The sequence below is a fragment of the Diceros bicornis genome, chromosome 2, assembly GCF_020826845.1.
Source record: "Diceros bicornis minor isolate mBicDic1 chromosome 2, mDicBic1.mat.cur, whole genome shotgun sequence".
NCBI lineage: Eukaryota > Metazoa > Chordata > Mammalia > Perissodactyla > Rhinocerotidae > Diceros > Diceros bicornis.
This window is the reverse complement of record NC_080741.1, coordinates 78,421,081-78,439,507: the sequence shown is the minus strand read 5'-3', so window position 1 is coordinate 78,439,507 and position 18,427 is coordinate 78,421,081.

The window sequence follows — 18,427 nt, the reverse complement described above, 5'->3', positions numbered from 1 at the left end:
AACTCCTTATAGGCCCTAAGGTTCAGCATCAAAGGCAGAACTCCAATTAAAGTCTTATTTGGACTTTTAGATATCACACAATATGGAACACTTTCTAGATTAAGAAAAAGATCTGAACAAGAAAACTAAAGATCGTGACTTGGATCAACAGATCAACAAAATAACAAATGAACAGATAAAATCAACTGATGTTTATTCATTTATTCAGCGGAGATTTATATTTTTGCAGATCATGTACAAGACAGTCCGTTAAGAACTGCGGAGATAAAAGAAAAAAATGACTTTAGTCCTAAACTCAGGAAGCTAATAATTTAAAAAGGAAGCTGAAATATATTCAAAGATTTATGGTAGTAGATAGTATGTAAAAAATTCTAGAAGAGTGATGCACAGAGCATGAGACAGTTGTTTAAGGGAGGAGAAATGCCTTCTGGCTTTGGGAATGGTAACACCCATAAGTACTTTCATAAGGCATCTGACATTTGCATCATTGAAGATACACACTCTACACAGATACACTGTAACTACGGGCCCACAATGACCAGTTCGGACTGACCCTATCTTATCATGAGAGTGATTAAAAGTTGTTTTTCAGGGGCCAAAACTGCAAGTCATGTAGCCAGAGCATACACAGAGGAGAAAATCTTGACCTGAAATGACATCAGAACCAAAGATTCTCCTCTCCGTGGAACCAAAGGACCGGAATGCAACTGAAACTTGAAAGTCGGACTCTTATCAGAAGTGGGGGTTCCATTGTCTCAGAAGATCCAATGTTAAAGCCCTTTCCCTTACCATGAATATTTAAAGCCTCCAATCAAAACCTGCCCTGTGAGCATTTCCACAGACCAGTCTTGTCTCCCTAACCTCTTAAATTTCACTCCAAACCCTGAATCAGGGAGACAGATTTGAGAGCTTTGCCTCCTGTTTCCTTGCTGGTTGACCTCACAAGAAAGCCTTTTCTTTTCTCAAAAGCTGGTGGTGTAGTAATTTACTTTTTATGCGCATCAGGCAGAGAACCCCCTTTTTGTGCAGTGACAACCCTGGTACACACACATTCATTTATGTGAGTGACTACTCAGGAGATGTTTGTGCACACCCACCTAGCTTCCAGATATTGACAAGACGGTCACATCCTTAAGTGGCATAGATCTAGGGAGAAAAGGTGCAAATGCTTTATTTAAACTAAAATAAAAGTGTAAGGCTTATTTATGAAATATAAAAGCAAAACATCAAATGGCAGGATATACAGGGAGTGATGAGGTAGGAAGCAGAATAGCATAGCAGTTAGTAGAGGGGACCTGAGAGTCAGGGCGATTGGGTTTGAGTCCTGTATCTACCACTTACTGGTGAAGGGGAGCAGAATTAGCCTCCTTAAAATATGCCTCTGTAGCATAAGCGTTATGTTAGACTGATTATTTTTAAGAAACAGCAGACACAGGAAAAGCTCTGAAAATGAGTAAAAGTTACCCTTTTGTAAGAGACATTTACATTCATACGGGAAATCTTCATTGGTAAGAGTGTCTTTCTCTCTGTACTGGGGAGAGGAGGATGACTAAATCTCTAGAAATCTTACCAACAGAGAAGGCAATGACTTAAATCTTCATAACAACCATATCCTTGTTTACTGTGATTTTCCCAGTCACCTCCTATACCTGACTCCCCACCCCCAACATCTTTTGTCTTTAGCTGGAGATGGTATTTAAGGTGATGGCTTAGACCATTTTGGGGAGTTACTCAGTTTTCTTGGGTATCTCCCATGTATACAGAAGGTATACATGTTATTAAACTTCTGTTTGTTTTCTCCTGTTAATCTGGCTTTTATTATAGGGAGGGTCTCAGCCAAGAACCTAGAAGGTTAGAGGGAAAGTTATTTTTCCTCCCGTACACTGGACAAGCTCGATTTTCTCATCTATAAAATAGGGATACTAAAATAAATAGCTCCTGCCCTAGCATTGCCATGTGAGTTAGATAGTATAGTGCCTGCAGCATAGTAAACACTCAATACTTGCCAACGTTATTCAGATCAGTGAGAAACTACCTAAGACTGGACGGGCTTGGAAGAGCTTCAGGGAAGAAGAAAGATTTGAACTAAGCTTCAAGTAGTCTATAGGACTTGAGTGGTCATAAAAGAAGAACTTTATTCCAAACAAGGACAGTGGTGGAAAATCTTTGAAATTTTCTTACTCAGAACCATTAGGTTCTCACTCTTTTTTTGGAATACCTTTGAGATTTACCTACATTGGCAATGCATCCATCTTCCCCTTAATGGAAAGTAGGCTCAGACAACTTCAGACACTCATGAAATTCAGAAAGGAAACTAACTTTATAATCTCAGCATTCAGTGCCTTACCCATCTGACTGAGGAAATATCCAATCAATTCTTGTTTAGGAGGTAGGCCCCAGTCTATATGATCTCATTTCTGTATGTAGCACACTCAACTAGTTCTGTCACTAAGTGACAAAAATAAGGAAAATAAAGTAAATGATGGTTTCCGTACTTTAATTTCCCCACAGATAAAACATAGCTAAAAATGATCTCTCTCTACATATTTCTAAAAAATGTTTGATGTAAGTTTGAGCCATGAAATTTTAAATAAAAATCCGAGAGAATAAATGATCTAATGAGTTCTTCCCAGGAAAAGTGTTATATAAATATGATATATTTTTATTTTTAATAGCAATAAACTGTGAGTCTCTGAGAAGATGAGGCCTCTAAGCAGTTCTGCTATCTTTCCATGGATCTGTAAAGGTGTGTCAGGTCATCACATTTGCTATAATACAAACAATTAAACCATCAACATGTTTAGAAGTTAAATGAATGATCATTGGAAAAGGTGATGTCAGGGATTGATTCAGTAAATCACTTCTGAGATATCATTCTCATTATGCTATGTTCAGTTCCTTATCTTACATATTCCACTTTCTAGTACTTTATACCGAGTATTCTTATCCCACCTCTCTCCAAAATAATTTGTATCATCAGATATTAAGTTCAATTAAGTCTAGATTTATGGTTTAATGCATTTTTTAGCTTTCTCAGTATTTGAAATTTTCTAATTCATATTTTGAGCATATGTAAATCTCAGTTAACGAACATATTCAATTATCTTGAAACATCCCAAATCACTATGTATGTGTATTTACGACTTTATAAATAGTGCATGTGTGAGAAAGGAACGGGGGAGGGGTTGTAGGTATTTAGTCAAGGATTTGATTAGACTCAAATAGTATTATGACTGGAAGAAAACCAACTAATTATCCAGTGCAAGGCTGGCAATTTTGTTTTTTTTTTTCTGTAAAGGCCAGATAGAAAATATTTTAGGCCTTGTGGGCTGTAAAGACTCTGTTGCCACTACTCAGCTCTTCTCTTGGAGCACAAAAACAGCCAAAGACAATGCAAAATGAACGAGTATGACATATTTCAATAAAAAGTCATTTACAAAAACAGGCAGCCTACCAAATTTGGTCCCAGAGCTATTGTTTGCCAACCTCTGATTTAGCGCAACTGACCTATTTCATATGTGTGAAGATTAAGGCATAGAAAATATAAATACCATTATTAGTCATTATTAATTGAATTTTCATGAGAAGAAGAAGCTCTGTCTGCTTGCAGATTTTTATTTTGCTTTGTCCACGAATCCACCCTTACCAAGTCTTGCTGGAATGATCTTTCTGAAACATAGAACAAGATATGCCTTCTTTGTGTTTAAATACCTTCAACAGACCCCTACTGACTTCCATGTGAAATTTAATTTTCTAGCATTTAGGGTCTGCATTCATTAGGTTTCTGCACACCTGCACCCATTCCACATCCTCCTCCATTTTCCAGGCATACTCTACTAGTCTCCAACATACGAGAAGCTGCACGATGACAGGAACTGGGTCTGCTTTGTTCTCTTTTCTATCTCCTGTGCCTGGTACGGTGCTTGATACACAGCAGACCATGAATAAATAGCTGTGGAATGAGTGGATAAATGGAGAGCTGACATATGAAAAGAGTCTTGGGGCAAATTTCATAGAATACCTCTTGGCCTGGTCCCCGTTAAAGTTTCCCGGGTCTCACCAAGTGTACGTGGCAAATGAAAGGACCAGGATCAGAAACTCCCCCTCCAATGACTTTCATCTGGGCTGCACTTGATCAGTCTGTCTCCCTCATAACCATCTCTGTGTTAACCTCTAGCTATGCAGAGGGCTCCCATCCATACTGCTAACTGTGCAAAAGTATTCCACAAACTAACTTTATATGAAGGAGTTGCTATTTTATTATTCAGCATGGTTTTCATCAAGTAGTCACATTTCCCTCTGCTTCGACCTCTGAAAGGAATTGGATTCTCCAAATGTGCAATTTGGTGTGAGTTAGCACAACCTGGGCTTGTAACTTGTGTCCCTAAGGGCATTAAGCTGAATCACAGTAGGGGGACATTTTGATACCTATATCACTGAACCCACCAGGAATGCTAATATATATTTCAGTGTAATGTGTGGGATTATTATCACCAGAAGGGACTGCTCCCCGAGGCAGCATTGGCCTACTCCACTGAAAATGCTGATTTGTTATCACTGCAACTCCATACCAGCAGCTTCTCTTCAGGGAACATCTCAAAGTTGTGGCCAAAAAGAATGTGCTGTGATGCTCATGACCCATACTGGTTTTACTAACAGGTAATGTTTCTTTTTCTATAATTATCCCTCAAACAACCAATATGAGGACTGTGCTTCCTTCTACTTTTAAAAGCATGACTTTTGAACTATCTTCACTCTAGCTATTAAATTAACAATTAATTAAATAGGGCCGGCCCCGTGGCTTAGCGGTTAAGTGCTCGCGCTCCGCTACTGGTGGCCTGGGTTCGGATCCTGGGTGCACACCGACACACGCTTCTCCGGCCATACTGAGGTGGCGTCCCACATACAGCAACTAGAAGACATGTGCAGCTATGACATACAACTATCTACTGGGGCTTTGGGGGGCGGGGGAAAGGAGGAGGATTGGCAATAGGTGTTAGCTCAGAGCTGGTCTTCCTCAGCAAAAAGAGGAGGATTAGCACGGATGTTAGCTCAGGGCTGATCTTCCTCACAAAAAAAAAAAAAAAACAATTAATTAAATAGATTTACTAGTCAAATACTTCTTAAATCATCATTTTGCTGTAGAGAATGTCCAAAAGAAAAAACTTTTTCTCTATGCTCTTAAGTATTTGTTTGGGGGCCTGCAAATTAAACTGACAAAAGACAGATTAGCAAGAGAAAAGACAAAAGTTTATTCACTAATGTACACCTACAAGGGAGAACACAGAAAATATAACTCAAAGAAGTGATTAGAATTTGAGGTTTATATATCAGCTTAGCAAGGAGAGAAGTTTGGGATTTTAAGGGAAAATAAATGTCAGGAAATGACTGAGAAATATATGGGGGAAACTAATGGAAGGTGAAGTTTGTCTTACTAAGTTCTGTTTATACAATTTCTCATCCCTGGTGACAGGAGTTTCTCTTTCCCCTTGGTATGGCAATCCTTCATTAAAGGGGGTTTTTTTAATGACCGTTAAATTCTTCTAGAAGGCTCTACCTTTAGGCAGTTAAGGGGAGTGCAGAGAAAGCCTGTTCTTGCTTCTGTTGAATCTCTAATGCCTTCAGCTCAAAATAATCCTTATGCCACAGTGACATACCCCGGACTCCTTCAAGAGCAACTACACACCATGAAGTGGAAAAGCGAAGCAAAGATCATAGTTCTGGGAGATAAAATTTCTGACTATAGTATCCAAATAATATGGTAGATATGTTTCAAGTCCCTAAGTTAATGTGACTAAGTATCCACTTTATTTTCCACTTAGGCTGAGCCATCATAGTGAAAGCTGAACCCAGGCACGCTCTAATTGAATGTCTCCTCCCAGAAGACTAAGAATTTCATATTAACTTTTTATCTCTAAATGAATCAATTAACTGCTCAGTACAACCTGTGCTTTTTTATACAGAATTTGGTAAAGTTATTACCCAATTTAACAGAGCTGAACTCTTCAAAAAGGAAGGGTCCTCTGTTAGTATGTGTCAGTACGCATACGACAATTAGAACCTCAGAATATAGGGGCTAAAAGATATTTTAGTAAGCTCACCACCTGATCCCTTGCTTTACAGGTAGAAGAATAGAAGCTCAGGGCAGTTAACTGGTTTGCCCAAGGTCACCTAGCTAGTTAATGCCTTAACTGGAACTTGAGTCCTGAGTCTTTGAGTCGGTCCCATTGAAATACTTGAAAAGAGAGGAATCTAATGACTTGTAGGTTAATGAATAGGTTAACGAATAGAATTATATTCATATATAATGAATAGAAGAGGTTAATGTAGTAAACCCTGGATATTGAGAAAACACAAAAGGACTTCAAGCTAATTAAATAAGGGAGAAATTAGAGAACCAAGCCTAAGACAGGATTTCAATAATTTCAGGTAAACCTTCTTATCTTTATGCTCTCAAATTGTCCCCTGCTTTCCTCTACCACACAGCACATTGTCACTCTCTGTATTCATTATGCTATAGGTTGAATTATGCCCACCCTCCCAATTCATATATTGAAGTCCTAACCCCCAGTATCTCAGAATATGACCTTGTTTGGACATGGAGTCTTTACAGAGGTAAACAAGTTAAAGAGAGGTCATTAGGGTGGACCCTAATCCAATATGATTGGTGTCCTTATAAAATGGGGAAATTTGGACACAGACATGTAAGAGGGAAGACGATGTGAAGAGACGTAGAGAGAAAATGGCCATCCATAAGCTGAGGAGAAAGGCCTGGATCAGATCCTTCCCTCACAGCATCAGAAGGAACCAACCTTGCTGACACCTTGACCTCGAACTTCTATGCTCCAGAACTGTAAGATAATAAATTCCTGTTGTTTAAACCACCCAGTTTGTGGTGCTTTGTTAGGGCAGCTCTAGCAAACCAATGCACGTTATTTACCTAATTTTCCTGCCATGTCAACTCCCCACTGCCACCCTGCCCACCACCAATGAAGATTGTGCTGACTCATCTTTATATGCTCAAAACCTTCCACAGTGTCTGCCCTATCATGGGTACTCAAGTTAATGCTTGTAACTGAATTACCTTACACCAAATAGAGTTCTTGTGCCTATATTAACTCAACTGATACTCACAACAACTCAGTGATTTGGGTGCAGGACTTATTATTATTCTTATTTAACAGATGGTTCTTAAAGAAGATAATGGCTTTCTCATCTAGGGTTGTAAAGGAGAGAGACAGGATTCTATGTAAATGCTTTTCAACTATTATAAGCCAGTGTTTAAAACACTACTTCCTTTCCGTGGAATCTTAAACTGCCTTTAATCCATCACGTGCAACTTGAGGGGTCTTTTCAACTAAAATTATTTCTACCAGAAACAAAAAAAGACAAAATAAAAGACCTTAAAACTGATTACTCAGCTTAGCAGAGCAAAACAAAACTGAAAATCCCCCAATTAAAACAGAATTTAAAACAATGAATTTAATTTCAAAAAAAATCGACAAATTTGATTTTGACTATTATGTTTACTGACAAACTACTTAAAATAGTGGATCTGTATGAGGTTTTACAGACCTCTTTGTCTATGGAAATCTTGGAATAGACCCACAATTACTAATTTAGGGTGGTTTTTCAGAAGTTGTATACACTGACACTGATTAATGATAATAATAAATGAATAATCATTTCATCATTTTATATTTTATTTTGTTACACATAAAAAGCCAACATTTCTTGAATGCTGGCTCCATGACAGGCACTGTGCTAAATGCTTTATGCATTAGTCAGCACTCTGGAAGAAAAAAGATGGCTTAATTAAAAGGATTTAACTGAAGAGAATTTAAAGAAGGGATATTTTTACAGAGTGTGAGCAGGATTAAGGGAACCATCAAGCAGTTGGTGAGGTGACCAAAGTCTAGCAAAAATGAGAAGCTTTTACCCCCCCAGGCCTGAAGGGAGATGTCATCGGAGTAAAGATGAAGGTTGTGGAAGAGGGAGTGCCTGACAGAGACTGCAGCCATAGAGGAACACAGCCACCGCCAGAAAGGTGGAAGGCACAGGCTGCTCTCAGCTCAGGCCCTCCTATGTCCTGCCAAACCCATCCAGAAGCCTGAGGGTCAGGGAGCCCGGATGATGCCTTCTACAGAGCTCAACCCCAGATAGGAGTTAGACAATGGATGGGAGGGGCAGTGGCAAAAGGAGAACAATCAGAATATTTTATATTCATTGCCTAATTTAATCATCCGCTAAGCCCCATGATATATTTTACCAATTTAGAAGAAATTCAGAAGACTTAAAAAATTTGCCCATTTTTCCATGAGCAAATAAGAGTGGGGAGCAAGAAAAATTCCAACATCTTCCGGGTCTAAGGAAAGAGGAGAAAAGAAAAAAATAGTTTTGTTCTTAAACAAGTTTCTTTTAAGTGAAAGAAGAGAGGAGAGGGCATTATGTGAAGTTGTTGAGGAAACTGTAGATAAGTTTGATTTCAAAGGCATTGGTCTTTGGTTCAGAGCGTAGAATGACCTGGCGTGGGAGGGAAGTGGAGCTGGATGGGCATGAGGATGGAGAATATGCCGGGCTAGAGATGAATAAATGGGCACGTGTATAGGGTGATGATCAAGGATGAAGGAATGAGGGAAACACGAGGTTAAACATGGTACCTAACTCCTGCAGAGCACTAAGTAATTGATCAAACATTTTGATTTATTGCATTTAGCTTGATCCCTCAAATATCCTTAAGAAATAGATTATAATTATTTTCCTTGGTTGTGTTACTGAGATTTTTTTCTCATTTTATAGATAAAGAAACAAGCTCAAAGGAATTAAGTGGTTTGTCCAACGTTACACAGTCAGTGAGTGGTAGCGATGGAATTTGAATGCTGGCCTGAGGATTCTGTCTTGTGAACCAAGAATAGCTACTTATGTGGAATAAAATGAAACCAAAAAGATGCCTGAGAACCAGATAGACCCTTTGTGGCTAACTGGGACCTAGAAACAAAATGCAGTCACGTAGCCATGATGGGACTGGGATGGAGTCACATACTCTGTTCTCAGAAAAAACATAGAATGCACTCTTAAGCTTTGACTCTGCCAAAGTTCCTGATTTTACGAAAGCTCCTAACAGCCACCCGGACCTAATCAATAAAGCTGTGACCTGCCCCAACCAATTAGGACTAACTTGGCTTACATCCTTCATTTGCATAAGCGGACCTGAGTGGGAAACTGGGTGGGAAATTTTTCTATAAAGGCAGCCTCCTTTCTTTGTTCTCCCAGAGCGTACTTCTGGTTTGCTGTGGAAGGCCACGTCTTCCCAGTTTGCAAACTGTATGAGCAATAAAGCTTTCCTAACTAAATTCTTGTATTCCAGATATTTTTGTCGACACTTGTTTCCAGAGGTCTGGGAACAGTCTGTAGTATAGAATGGCACCAAACTAATGCACCTCCATGAGCACTGAACTTACAATTTAGTTTTCTTTAGTCATTTCTCTAATCAAATCTCCATTACTAATCATGGCATATTAGACATCCACATGTTCTAAGTCCACTTTTTTTTTTTTGGACTAAGCTCACTGTGCCCCAAATAGGAAAGTTAATAAACCTGAGTGTATCCTAGTGCTCTAGATAATTTTCATCAGCTCTTTTATCTAATACATTATCTGCCAAGTGAGTCTGATTAACAACTTTACTCCACAATCATTTTCCAACACATGCAATTGTTGCCTCTAGAGATTAATTGCCAAGCTTTTACATCCAACTAACAGTAGGTTGACATTTAACATCTTGGATTTATAGATTTCCTGATATGTTATTGGACTGTTTTCTTTGGACAGATTCCCCGAGCATTTGAAATTGGATTTCTCCAAGGACAGGTCTATATAAGCAGAGGAGCTTATCACATCATTTTACTTTAGTATCTTCTCGGAGAACTTGGTTTATTACAGTCTTGAAAACTCCTAGGATGTTTCTCAGACTCTGAATGTGTCTGAATGTGCCAGTTAAAATCATGACTACTGTGACCCATACATTCACTATGTCTTATCTTCTCATTCCATATAGATACTTGTATGTTGTGCCTAACAGTAATAGAGAAAGGTAGCTACAGGAACCCCACCCACCTATTTACAAAGTTGGGGACATCTTATTAGTTCTCCCAGTCCAACCAAACTGTCAGAGCCTTATATATACTAGCTGCTTCAATGAAATTTGATAACATGGTTTATTAACTTTAAAGAACACTAAACTAGTTATTTATTTAATATTTCAATACATGTATACTTCTGGTAAAGTGTAGTACTGGCAATTGAGAAGATAAGTTTTGTGGCCTAGTTATTTGAGCAGCGTCTTGGTTAAAATCTTTTAGTTTCAAATGATAGAAGCCTTTTCAACTTGCTTAAGCTCATAAAGAAAACTGGATGGAATCAACGGCGAAGACAACAGAGAGGTCTTGGCTTTTCTCAGTGTGAACTTTATTATTATTTTCTCTGTTTTTTTCTTTGTCAATGGCCATCACACTATGCCTGATTTTACTTGTGCCAAATTGAAGCCACCTACGTGGACTTAAGGTTAACTTGCTCCAGTTCCAAATTCCTAGGAGAAAGAATCTGATTGGTCCAACCTTGGTTACAAATCCATACCTGATCCAATCATTTGCTGCCAAGGGTCCCATAGTAATTTCTTGATGGCTGGCACAGCTGGGTAGAGGTAGTAGTTCCCTGAGAAAAATGAATGTATGTGGTCAACCCCAAAACGTTTCTGCAGTACACAGGATGTCCACTTTGACAGGATTCAGGAAATAGTTTCCTTCACCTCTCCTCTTCCTTTACGTCTGACTACAAACAGCCTAATATTTAACTCTGACCGTAGGCTGTTAAACTCTCAAGCTAGCCAAAATGGTGATATGCTTTTAACGACAGCTTGAATTCTCCTGGAAGGATTTATCTCAGGAACACGGCAGGGGGGGAAGGGTAAATCCTAACTGTTTTGTTTCTGAACACAGGTAGCCTGAACTGTATTATTATTTAGATATGAGTATTTCTGAACTGACCCTGAGTGAAAGTCAACTACATCATTTCAATGGGGATTTTATAACACAGTAGCAATTTCTAGAGGTGAAATTTGGAGGAGATTGTTCTTGTGCTGTCTAGGGTGCGACATTTCTATATTTGCACAGCAAGATATTTTTAGTGAATCTCTTCTCTATTCCTCAGCTAAAGACATTTTAACTTTTTCCCTACGGCAAATTATCACAGTTAAGATACCACGCTAAGCCCTCAACTCTTTTCTAGCAAATATAGGAGGCAAAAAAATAGAGGTCAGATGAGCCAGAAATTCCATTCAGGAAACAGTTAGAAAAATCTACCTCTTAATGAGCATGCTGTGTAGTTCACTCTTTTTTCCCTCCCTACTTTTTCTTCCTCAGAACAGAATCTAAATAATAAAGCCATCATATCTATTTAATAGTTACCCTTTAGGGGAACTACAACATAAAGTCCCTGAGGGGAAAATGTCATATGACAAGCTTCCCTTGGTTTACAAGGACTGGGGGTTAAGTAATTTCTTCTTCTGTTATGGCTTTAAACAATATTTACTTCAGAGGTTGTCAAATCAGCCTAGCACGGTCCTTGTTACAAGTAAATAGTTTCCTTCTGTCAGGGCACTAGCAATCAGCTTTCCCAGGGCTGAGATGCTGGTAGCCCAAGGCCTGCCTTCCTCCCAATTGAATTTATCCATTTGTGTATCTGTACACTTAGGCAGACAATGCAATATATCTATTTACTGTCACCACCGGTGTATCTGTCTAAAGCTATATCCAAAGGCGCGTGTTCTCATAAAGTGAGAGAGGCACATTAATCTGGTTTGATGCAGCCATCAGGGGCTTTACCTTGCGAGTTAACTGAAGATAAGGGGCTTGATTGTTGTCCGACACTGCAGACTCATTACTGTGTGAAGGCCAGGAGGCTGACAACTCAACTGGGTAAAACTCCCAGCACGTTCTGCATCAGAACTCAGAACAACAAAAGTGAGAGAAGGAGGGGTCCTGGCTCTCTATTAATTGTAAAATAAACTGTTTTCCAACGGACCGTGAGTTCTTTGAAATCAGTGATTGGGAATTTATTTATCATTACACTCACGATTCAAAAACAAACAGAACATAGTATGTGATAAATGTTTGTGGGCTAATAGATGGATGCATAGATGGAGGGATGGGCAGATAGATGGCTGAATGGATGGACAGATAGATAGATGGATGGATGCATGCATGCATGCACAGATGCAGGGATGAATAGATGGATGCATGGGTGAATGAGCTAGACCACTTCCTTTCAGAGCTTTCTGAATAATATAATGTGCTAGATTTTTACAAATGCAAGACTTTTAAGTAACCTCCAGTGTGGCCCCTGCCTACCTCTCTGACTTCTTGTAACCTCCCTTCCTTGCCCATTGAATTCTAGTTACGCTGGGCTTCTTTCTCTCTGGGTCACTGCACAGGCTGTTCCTCTTGCCTTTTCTTCATAATCTTCATACATCTGGTTGTTTCCTAATATTCAGATGTCATCTTACATGCTATATCATTAGATATGATTCTTCTAACCATCCAGTCTGAGGTAGCAGTCTGATTGTTCTCCATCATGGCTCTATTTCAACTGTCTCCTTAGCACTTATTATTCTTTTATGTGTTTATTCGGTGGTTTTATTTTTTGTGTATGCCTTTATTTACCTTTCTTCTCCCAATAAAGTCTAAGCTTCATGAGTATTTTCTAGGTTGTTTAGGACTATATCCCCTGCATAAGAATCTAATTTTCTTTTGACTGACTGACTGACTGACTGACTTAATGAATGAATGGAAACAAAATCAAATGATTTTCCATAATTTTAATTACCAGAACTTCTATATATAATATGCTCCCATAATACATTTAGAATAATGTTAATTACACAATTTAGACATACAGAGCCTTTAAAAGGATTAAATTTCCTATTTAAAAAAAGTGATTGTTTTGACCTGTTTATTATACAAGCCTTGGAAATATATCAAAGGATAAAAAAATAAAATAGTGTTACGTCCTTAAATCTTTTGGAATGAAGTGAGGTATAAATACACATGTACACACACACACACACACATATCTCTGTATTTTAGGGATTTATTAGTTCAGACTAATGAAAGACATATAATCTTGCAAATAGATCATTTTTAGTACTTATTCTTTGTTCTATATTGATTTAGAAGTGTGGAATTTTTTCCAAGCAACACAGGGTTGATGTCTTCTAGTGCAGAAGTTTTTACCGAGGTAGTATGGTTTTCTAAGCAGCATTTTGGAGTTTGGTGGGATGTGTTGGTTATTACAACTGGGAATACTATTGGCTTTTGGTAGCTGATGTTGCTACAAAGCACAGTGCACAGAAAAGTCTTACGTGATGAATACAGCTTTTCATATCACATAACTTTCAAAAATATGTTCATAATTGCCTAATTATTAATCACCTAGTTCATAATTCAGCATCTAACTCTGCTTTACTTTTAAACACAAAATATTTTGCATTCAGATCTGCCAACTAGACCCTAGCCCCAGGTGCTGAGCTCTGGGATAGGGACTGTGATCTACTACATTGTACTCTTCTTTTTCTGAAAATTTATTAAAATTCAGTTATGAAGGCTGTCTTTAACAAGATCAAAAGGGGCCTATGAAAGATGACCACAATATGGAGTCCTTTCAAGGACAGTTACCTTCTCCAGCTACACACCTTTCTGAATTTCTAGAGGTGCCTCACAAGAAATTCCAGACTTAGATAAGGAGAGATTTTACTTGAAAAAAACTAATGCAATAGAGAGAACACGTCTACCATAGATCTGCAAGAATCTCAAAGAGCCCAGGCAGAATGGGCTCTTCTTTTATAGGATTAGATAAAGCTGGAAGGAACTGGATGTGGGGGTGTGCGATGAGCAGGTACTGTGATAGAACAGTTGATCTGGGACTGTTTTTCCTTGAGGTCAGTCAGTTTTTGGGAGGAGGCCTTTCAGGAGGAGTTGTTCCCTGTTCTAATGCTTGCTTAAATTCAAGAGTGAGTCAATGTCCTGGGGCCTTTTGGGATGGGGACTAAAGTTTGGTCCAGTCAAGTAAGTCAGCATGTATTTTGTCCTGATTGGTCAAATTATTTGAACTTAATAAATCAAATCAATTTTCTTTCCTCAAAATTTCACTAAAGGTTGTTGGCCATTTGGGGAAATTACAGGACTAATAGTCACACCAGTTGTGCCAAATAAACAGTCAATACAATCACATATCAGTCTGCAGTTGTGGCTTCAAAACTCATGAGAATTCTGGGGGAATAGGTACAGAAGGTGACTTTGTATTTTATCTTCTAGTGTAGTCATACTAAAGCAATTACTCAGTGAAAAATATATTATTTTACCAATTGATTTCCTTTTGTTTCTCCATTATATCAATTTAGAGCATTATATAACTTTTCCATTTTCTTAGATTTTGTGTAGCGATAGACAATAATGTCTGTGAATTTAATTTCAGGATAATAAAGGAGGCATTTGAAATATTTGTTCTCTAAAAGGGCTGAAGGTCCTTTATAATTGAGAACCACCATTCTGCTACCAGATTATTATTTATGGATAATGACTCTGAAACTAATAGAAGTTGAGAAATTTGCCCAAAGCTACAGAGAATATTGATACAATTACACGTATACGTACTCTCAAATTGTTAAACATTTTTGGCATGACAAACGTGGAGCTAGGAATACAGATACATAAAACAGCCTCTATTCTGTCTAATAGGAGAAAAAAATATTCACACATAAATGATACAGATCAAATAAAAATGATTAATTTAGCAAAGAATAATTTCTAGAAAAATGTCATTTGTGATAAATACACTAATAACAACTCCTTTTCTGGAAGACTTCTTGCTTTATTTGGGACATATGAAAAAGTGAAAAGAAATTCTCTGAGGATCTATTTCTTGATCAGTAAAATGGAGATAAAAGTATGTACTTAACATTGTGAGACTTAAACAAGGTAAGTGATGTGATCCGTGATTCCAAATATTAACATTCTCATAAATTATAAACTGCCTGAAGATCTTATTGAAATGTTGACTCGGATTCAGTAGATCTCAGTCGGGGCTTGAGATTTTGCATATTGAACCAATTCTCTGGTGATTGCCAAAGGTACTGGTTGAAGACCACTTTGAGTGGCAAGAATGTAAGTCCCCTGTGCATCAGAAGAAGTGGTCAGTTCTGGTTTCATCTCTTTTCCTTTCCTTCCCTTTTCCTCCCCTCCCCTTCTCGTTCTCTTTTTGAAGCTATAAAGAAGCCTTGGCTTTGTTCCCCTGGGGACTCCATCGCTTTTTGCATTTATATCACTGCCATTTCACTCATAAGTTTTTGGAAAAAAGGGAAGTGAGAGGATGTAGAGGGTTTGGGGTAGTAGAAATTATTAATTCAATTGAAAGAAAATTTTGAATATGCGTCTTTCTTTCTCCTACACTCCAAACTTTATGTTCTTAATGTTACTTTGCCCAGGTGCAAAGAAGCCTGCCAGTATTAATATAGCTAATAATAGAAAGAGGAGGGAGGTATTATTATTATCTTGTTCTACAGTAGCATCCCTATTTACTATGTAAATATGTATCCATTCATCTAAAAGAGACTCCCATTTCTAACTCAGTTTGCAAAACAGTTTTGCCATTTTTCAACCATGAGCTAAAAGAGCACTATTTTTTTTTAATGACAAGAAATGATAAAATGAGGCACAAAGCAGTTCTATTAGCTTTGAAAACCCACAGATGCTTCTTCAATGGATCCTTTAAGAATGGTAAACAGGTTTTTTTAAGAAATCCAATTCTAAGATTATCTTGTAATTTTCAGTTTCACCAACAGATGACACTAGAGATTTCTGTAATCATTTTTCTTTAAATAGTATTTCAAGGAAATTCTTCAAGGCTGCAGTTTTGGGCATAAAAGCCCAAGCTAAAGAAGCTATTAACATTGAAATGTTAGCGTATTAAAATTATTGTTTCATAGAGTTTAATTATTCTTTTGTTGTTATTTTCACACAATTTGCAAAAGCGTAATCAAAGATTGTTCTTGTGGCAAATGACGGAACATCTCAATGCTTTTCACCAACCCACAATTATAGCAGTAATTCTGAAATAAGAAAATGTCTGAGGTACTTCCATGAAAGAAATATATAGATATATATTTCATACTGTGAAAGTTGGATATTTGTTTCTTCATCTATAAAATAAGATAGTGTGATTATATTCTCAGGCATCTTTCCTCTCTTTATTGAGGCACTGAATAGAGTAATAAGAATGCAGCATAGCAAGACACAACACCGCCCCAATGAATTATCAGATCAAGTCATCTAATTAAAACCAGTTAGGTAATCACTGGGGCCAAAGTGCCTCAGCAGTGACATGGGAGTTTCCAGGTTTGTTATGCCTTCCATGTGGGAGGGAACATACTTTGTAACCTGTCCAACAATGTTAATGTGAATAGTTTTCTTTGACCAATATCTCCAGAGTGATTGTCACTGTTGAATTGTCACTTTTGGAATTGGAGATACTTAGTTCTGGGTACTTGAAACCTACATGTTATTGGCCTATTTCATCCCTCCCTTTTTGGTTGTTCCTATAGTCGCACAAACTGATTATTCTTATCATAATTGGAAATTGGCAACTAACCAGATGATTTATGGAACTCTCTCCTCCCCCCAAGTAACTCCATGTTGGACGCATTAATTGGTTTGTGAAGTTAAATTTACAAAAAGGAGATGTGAAAAAGCAACAGGTGTGTGCTATTACTTGCTGTGATGTGCGTTAAAAGAAAGATGCCACGGATCAAAAAAGAGCCGTGAACATCAGCAGAATGTGTTTTTCAAAGGGCACATTAAAAATATCCCATATAAGGTTGCCTGCCAAAAGAAGCCATTCCATCTTAACTAGATATTTAAGAATTTTATAGAGATATGTTTTTCTTTTTGATTCATCTATAGGTGATGTATTTTATTAGTAAAAAAATATAATGTATGATTACCACTACCCAAGTGTGAAGGAAAATTGCGTGCACCATTATCATTCTTGATGAAATTAAAGAATATTTAGTAATGCTACTTATTATTTCATCTTATCAAACATGAATAAAAGTGTGTGGCTAATGAGAAGCCTAACTATTCTCAATGAAAAAATAGTATTCTATTTTTATTGTTTTATTTTTTAATAAAAATTTCTTTCGGCTTTTTTCAGCAAATTAAACTCCTTGCTAATTCTTTCATCAATACAAAATAATAATAATGAAAACTCGTAACATTTCGTTTTCAGCAACCCTCACTATTAGTAGCCACATAATATAGCTTCAGAGACAAACGAATTGAGATCCAATTGTTAAAAAAATTATTTGACTTAAGTGTGGTGATTGATTTAAATGATTCCATGCAGTTCGACAGAATTGTCTTCAATAATTAATATGTGTAGATAAATATAATAGTTTTACACATTTTTAAAATAAAATATTTTTTCTTGAGATTGTTTGTCATGGCAATATACATGTACAAAACATGTGGATTGGAAAAAACAACAATGCAAGATAATCATATCATTGCAGGAAAAAAAAATTGTTAATTGTGTAAATAGCGGTTCTGCTCCTGTTTTAAAAATTTGAATTGGTTCACTAAGAAATGTTTGTTACATGGAAAATAATTTTACATACATTCATATAGGTATTCATAAATATTCACATATATACACATATATAAGGTATATGTAAATTAAAAAACACATTAGTAAAATAAATACCATCACACTACTTCACAAAAACTATATATTGAAGTCTTGGATAAAGTTGAAAAGATTTATGTTTAAAGACTCTTTAGTATATCCACTACCTTAAATAATTAAGTCTTTGATATTTTTTATTATCAAAAATTATATTTTTTCTTCTTTTATTTAAGAGTATTCTCACCACACACACACATGCACACACATACACACATACACGTATGATATACAGGATTTATAGATGTATGATATAGAGAAAATGTATTTCTATACATTGTTGGTCAGTCAGCACACAGAATTGTTTTCAAATCTCAAAATATGCTGCACATTCAATATTGGTTTTACATTTTCTTTTGAGCACTATTAATTCCCTTTTTATTGTTTTGTGTATTTTCTAACTTTTGTGCCATATATGCTAACTTCTTAAAATTTTGCTAGGTGTGATTTTTTTGCCTTTAAAACAGGCACCAATTTATATATTTTATTCTAGCCTTCATTACAAAAATAATTTGAGAAAGTAGGCAAGATTAACCGCATATTTTACAAATAATCAGGAAAACACATAATAATTTCCAAGCTTTTGGTGAAAAAACTTTCTCATTACTCCCCATTTGAAAAAAGAATAAATTCAAGAA